Source organism: Charadrius vociferus, unplaced genomic scaffold, assembly GCF_000708025.1.
Source record: "Charadrius vociferus isolate BGI_N301 unplaced genomic scaffold, ASM70802v2 scaffold183, whole genome shotgun sequence".
NCBI lineage: Eukaryota > Metazoa > Chordata > Aves > Charadriiformes > Charadriidae > Charadrius > Charadrius vociferus.
Window position 1 is genome coordinate 6,485,782 of NW_009648250.1, and position 6,781 is coordinate 6,492,562.

At 40.2% G+C, this 6,781-nt stretch overlaps 1 protein-coding gene across 1 annotated transcript in view; it reads right to left on the bottom strand.

Moving 5' to 3' along the window:
- CARM1 (coactivator-associated arginine methyltransferase 1) overlaps positions 1-6,781 on the bottom strand; it is a 52,739-nt gene that overhangs the window by 14,543 nt on the left and 31,415 nt on the right. The window lies entirely within an intron of this gene.

A 6,781-nucleotide genomic window follows, 5' to 3' on the forward strand; every position in this document is an offset into this window, starting at 1 on the left:
TTGGCTGTACTGTACTAAGTCATATGGGGAATTATCTAAACCTCTTATGCTTAAATAATGAGTAGAATCTGGGTTCTTGATGCACAAACTTATAAAGAAGCAATTATTTCACACTAATCTGAGGTGTCTGCTGGGAGATTCTGTAAAATGAAGCATCCTTTGCAACAGCATGGTAGGAGATTTGTATTATGTCCAGAGATACCAGGAAAAAAAAGTACACACAATCCAGTAAGTAACAGAAAACACTCCCTCACAGATGTACTTGCACTGGTATAATTGTAACATCAACAGGAGTGCATAATTACTTCAGCAAACCTTTTCCAAAACAGACCAGGCCTTAGGTGACAGTGATAAATTTATGACTCATTCTAACTAGAGAAAGACAGACTAATGTTGTTATTAGCTGATTCACTGAAATGTGAATATGTTAAACCAGTTAGTAAAAAACCCACCCCAGAATAACTTATAGAACAGACGAGAATACTTCATAAAGTCCTAATAATTTTATGGTCCTATATTGAATATTTGAATTATTTAGCTTCCTTCAAAAGAAGTGAAATGCTAGCTACTAAATACCTTTGCAACACTCTCCGGTGGAATTACAGTGCCTTCTTTGCTTATAGCTCACCTAATAAATACAACATCTGTGTGAAGGATTTGTATTAAAACTTGAGTGAATGATACAATTAATGATTTTCAGCCGTAACCTGCCAATACAAACTACATGCTAATATGACAATAACAGTACTAAACAAAACAAAAGCCATTGTATACTAACATGCTCTCAATTTGGTAAATAACATTGCTGCTTCTTTTACTGACAAGTGTTTGTATCAATTTGCAGGAACAGGTTGACAGATTTTATTTTAAAAGTTCTTTAGACCAGAGACTATGTGAGCAGACACATGATGTGATTTCATTTTGGAAATGAAATTACCATTTTGCTCACAGGTAAATTCCGAATCTAAAAGTAACTGTCAAATAACAGCTCAGCAGTAGCATGGATGTACAAAGGCAAGAAGCCTAAGTCATTTGAGACCCTCACAGACCATGGCAGATAAATCACACAGTTGGCTAGAGGGCAGCAGAATATTACAATGTCTCTATCACATGCAGTGGAGATGCTTATATTATGAAATTTTTTACTTTTACTGGAAATAGTAGCATGGAAACAAAAAGAAAATTTTTTCATTGCTATTATTATTATTATTATTATTACACAATCTAAAAAAAGTAATCATCAATGTTTGTCTGCTTTCCTACCCTTAGATACAGCAAAAACAAACAAATAAAATTCTAAGAAACACTGTCAATACTAATTCTTTCCTTTAGAGTGTAGCTATGGCTTCGGAAAGCTAAATTTCCCTGTGCTTTTGGCCTTCTGAAGCTTAACACAGATAGAAACTGCATTTTTAAAAGGAATTTAGTTGCTGTCAAATTTGGGCTACTGGGCCTCAAGGGAACAGAAACCTCTGCTTATTCACACAAAATTCTTCTCAGCGTCCCACCAATTTGCTTTGACAGTGGTCTGAAAAATCAAGGCAATTCTGCATCTGCCAAAATCTCAATCTGTGCACCGAGATTGTCAGGAAGCCAATGAATGTCAGTTTAAGGAAGTATTTTCACATGCATATCTGAGACAGACTAGAGTAAGATGTTGATTTATTTCAGGGAGAAGATAACGTGTATTATGGCACCTATTTTTTGGTGAATTTCACAGCTGTTTAATTAGATTTAGTTAACAGTTCATATCTAGCTGGGTTGGTGGCAACGAAAAGCTAGTTTTGAAAGTTTTAAACATCTAACTTCTTTTTGGTTATTCTTTAAACACAAAGATGATTTTTATGAAACTGAAATTTACCAAAATCATTGATGAACTCTGATTAGTGTCTCATTATCACAGTAACAGAAGCAAAAAATCAATTAATTGACAATAAATATTGGAAAACCACAGTTTCCCACAAATTCCATGCATCTCTTGTACAAGAGTAAGATTCTACAGAAGTAACAGAAACAATTGACAGCAGATAGAGAACACAAGTCTATTCTATCAAATGCACATAAAACACTGTTAACTTTTACTCCAGGCAATATTAGTCCAAACCCGAGATTTAAAAATAAATAAATAAATAAATAAATAAATAAATAAATCACTTTGAGATGGCTATAAGCTAACAGCTATAAACTAACTCTTTTTCCATCTTGTTTGAACTTACTTTATTTTTGACAAGATTATTAAGTTAATTCACCCTCTGCAACACCTTCATGAACTGAAGGTTTTAATCATAGAAAGTTATTTCTGCCATCAACAATACAACTTTGCTGCTCAGGCAGGAATATTGGCCACACCATTTAAAAAATATGCCTTAAACTATTTCTTCATCCCATATACTGATACCCCCAACCCATATCTTCATCTTGACAGCTTGCTGTTTTTACTAATCTAAACTGAAGCTTCTTTTTTAAATATTAGCATTTTTTGTTCCTTGTAAAAAAAATCTTATTGGCAAATGAAGAACAAGCAGCTGAGGGTGATGGCAGTAGAGCTTTTTGACTCAGTGGCTTTGGGAATCAATAGCAAATCTGTGGCAAAAGGAGAGGAAATGCATCTGAGTGGGCATGTTGACAATGTTTTCACCTCCCATGCAGTATTTCATAAATTCCTGCAATCACCAAGTTATGGTCAGCACAATGTGTCTGAACAAAAGTAGTGAAATAGTTTCAATATTTCATAGCTTTAGTGGAGGAAAAAAAAAAAATCCAGGAAAAAAAAATCCACCCAGTATCTTATAATTTTGTCAGTGACTGAAAGGAGTGTGTTGTTTTCAACAGCTGTGCTCTCTCGTGATTATACTGGATTTCAGAAGACTTTGAAAGCAGGGCAAGATTACCATTATGAAGGATGAAAACGATACCTTAAAACAAGGTATTTTGTTAAATTTGTTCTGGTTAATTTTGTATCTGGTATATGCACTCACTTCAAATGAATTGCATCAGTCTGCCAACAAATGTGTCTACCTTGGTGTTCTGGCTATTTTTTCCTTTACATTTTTTCATAGAGCATTCATGAAAAATAAATGCTCAAAAGTCTTCAGCAAAATAGTAAGGGTTTGTTTGCCAGAAAACAGATCTAAACTGATCTCTGTAATATGTACAGGTAAGCAGAAACTTCTCACATACATCCCTCCTCATGGAAGATCCAGTTTTATGTATAGACACAGCAGATCTCTCACCCAATGAAACAGAGACACAAAAAGAGTCACGAAACTGTTCCGTAAGCCTGATAATTGATGTCATGGATCATACAAAGCTACGAAGCCTTCTCGCTCAAGCTACAGGAAGCATCGCGCTCATAGTCTCTTGTCCTGTTGGACTTCCACCACCCCAACATCTGCTGGAAATGGGAGACTCCTGGGGAGTGCATTGAGGATAACTCCTTAAGCCAGGTAACAGGCAGCCCTTGCAAAGGGGATGCGATACTGGACCTGATGGACACCAAGGCAAGTGAGATAATCAGTGATGTCAAGATTGGAGGCAGCCTGTGCTGCAGTGATCACACACTGGTGGACTGCACAGACTTGAGGGATACAGATAAGGTGAAAAGTAAAGTCAGGACCCTGAATTTTAGGAAAGGAATTTTTTTTAGTAATTTTAGTAAGCTCTTCAAGGAGTTAGTCAACAGGATCCCCTGGGAAAATGCCCTCAGGGACAAGGGAGCAGAACAGAGCTGGCAGATCTTTAAGGACGGTTTCTATAGAGCGCAGGAGCTCTTGATCCCCAGGTGTAAGAAGTCTGCTGATTGTGCTGCCTGGCTGTGTAGGGATGGGGTCAGGAAAGCCAAGGTGTGGCTGGAGCTGAATTTGGCAAGGGACACAAGGAATACTAAGAAAGGCTTCTACAGGTATGTCAGCCAGAAAAGGAAGGTCAAAGAAAGCATATTTCCCTGATGAACACAGCTGGCAAACCGGTAACAACAGACAAGGAGAAGGCTGAGGTACTCAACAACTTTTTTGCCTCAGTCTTCATTGGTAACCTCTCTTCCCACAGCTTGCCCATGGACAGACTACAAGGCAGGGACTCAGGGAGCAAAGTCCCTCCCACTGTAAGAGAAGATCAGGTTTGAGACCATCTGAGGAATTTGAACATACAAAAGTACAGTTCATAAGACCTGACGAGATGCATCCCAGAGTCCTTAGGGAAGTGGCTGATGTAGCTGCCAAGACACTCTCCATGATATTTTAAAAGTATTTAAAAAGGGTAGAAAGGAGGACCCTGGGAACTACCAACCTGTCAGCTTCACCTCTCTGCCTGTGAAGATCATGGAACAGATCCTCCTAGAAGCTATGCTAAAGCACATGGAGGACAGGGAGGTGATTTGAGACAGCCAGCATGGCTTCACCAAGGGCAAGTCCTGCCTGGCCAACCTAGTGGCCTTCTATGATGGAGTGACTACATCAGTGGACGAGGGAAGAGCTATGGATGTCATCTATCTGCAGTTCTGTAAGGCCTTTGACATGGTCCCCCACAACATCCTGCTCTCTAAATTGGAGAGGTATGGATTTGATGGGTGGACTGTTTGGTGGATGGGGAATTGGTTTGATGGTCGCACCCAGAGGGTAGTGGTCAATGGTTCAGTGTCCAGATGGAGACCAGTCATGAGTGGTGTCTCTCAGGGGACCATACTGGGAGCAGTACTGTTCAGTATCTTCATCAGTGACATAGATAGTGGGATGGAGCACACCCTCAGCGAGTGTGCAGATGTCTCCAAGCTGGGTGGTGTGGTTGACACGCCTGAGGGATAGGATGCCATCCAGAGGGATCTGGACAGTCTGGAGAAATGCACACATGTGAGTCTCATGAGGTCCAACAGGCCAAGTGCAGGGTCCTGCACCTGCCTTGGGGCAATCCCCAGTATCAATATATGCTGGGGGTGAAGGGATTGAGAGTAGCCCTGCTGAGAAGGACTTGGGGGTACTGGTGGATGAAAAGCTCAACATAAGCCGACGATGTGTACCCACAGCCCAGAAAGCCAACCACATCCTGGGCTGCATCAAAAGAAGTGTGGCCACCATGTTGAGGGAGGTGATTCTACCCCTCTACTCTGCTCTGGTGAGACTCTATTTGAAGTACTGCATCCAGCTCTGGAGTCCTCAAAAAGACATGGACCTGTTGGAGCAGGTTGAGAGGAGGGCCACAAAGATGATCAGAAGGCTGGAACATGTCTCCTATGAGGAAAGGCTGAGAGAGTTGGGGTTATTTAGCATGGAGAAGAGAAGGCTTTGGGGAAACCTTCTTGTGGCCTTTCAGTACTTAAAGGGGGCCTACAGGAAAGATGTGGACAAACTTGTTAGCACGGCCTGCTGTGACAGGACAAGGGGTAATGGCTTTAAACTCAAAGAGGGTAGATTTAGACTAGATATAAGGAAGAAATTTCTCACAGGGTGAGAAATTCTCTCTGAGGGTGGTGAAATTCTCTCTGAGGGTGGTGAAACACAGGAACAGGTTGCCCAAAGAGGTGGTAGATACCCTATCATTGAAGGTCAGGTTGGATAGGGCTCTGAGCTACCTGATGTAGGTGAAGATGCCCTTGCTCATCAAAAGTATTCTATGTACAATTCAAGCATTTTCCATATGACTTCTGCCAGAAATATCATGAAACGTTGTACAATAACACAAAATGTTTTTCCTTTTGACACAGGTGTCCATCCCTAATGAAAATAAAGTCTGTTTTCCCTGGAGACTAAACAAAACTCTGCAAAATTCACCATGGAACAAAACCAAAACTCTCAAATCAAAAACTTGGACTCCCAAAGGACTCCCAAAGTTGGCAAAGAGATCAAATATTTCACATAGATTTAAAAGACAATCTGTGAAGCACTGCTATAGGAATCCTGCCAAAACAGTAAACAGCATGATAGCATCCTTAATACTGAAATACAAATAGTCCAATGGCTATCTAATTGTGCAACTACATACTTTTTTAGAGATCCTTAAGAACTATGTGTTTGAAACTTCCGCTATAATTAAAGTTATTAACATACTGAACACTGGGGGATACGGAGAAAACAATAACTTCTTCCCACTACAGAGAAGACTCAGAGGACTCATGTAGGTGAAAACAGATATACATGTGTTAACAACATGCCTTTGTGCAACACGTCAAAAAACCCAAACAGAAATACAAAGTTAATTTGACATACATTTTTCAAAAGCAAGCAGCAAGACTGAGAGATGGCCCACCCAAGCCCCTGAGCAAAAATGTGACAGAACCTTTAATCGGCTGTAATCATCAATTGTCATAAGTAAGAGTATGGTCATGCAGCTGCAAAAGAAAGTCAAATTAATAGAGTTAGTCTATCAGGAAGCTTTATACAACTCCACCTGCTCACATTTTGCGCCTCAGCAGCAGCTGCATTCATCCAAGATCGTAAGTCACTTTTGTGACCTCACCTAACAGGAGCTCTCAGAAGTAATCACACTTAAAATATGAGGCTTGGTCCACACTTTCAGAGTTAAACTGAACTGCCAAGCCTTTTAAATATAGAGGTAAACTAAGAGTGTATGAATGAGATGTTTATTCTACAGTAGTTCCAAGGAATACAAAGAATCACAGAACCATAGAATGGTTTCACTTGGAAGGAACTTTAAAAGATCACCCAGTCCAACTCCCCTGCTGTAGGCAGGGACATCTTTCACTAGATCAGGTTGCTTAAAGCCCCATCCAACTGGACCTTGAACCCTTCCAGGAACGGGGCAGCCACAACTTCTCCGGGCAACCCGT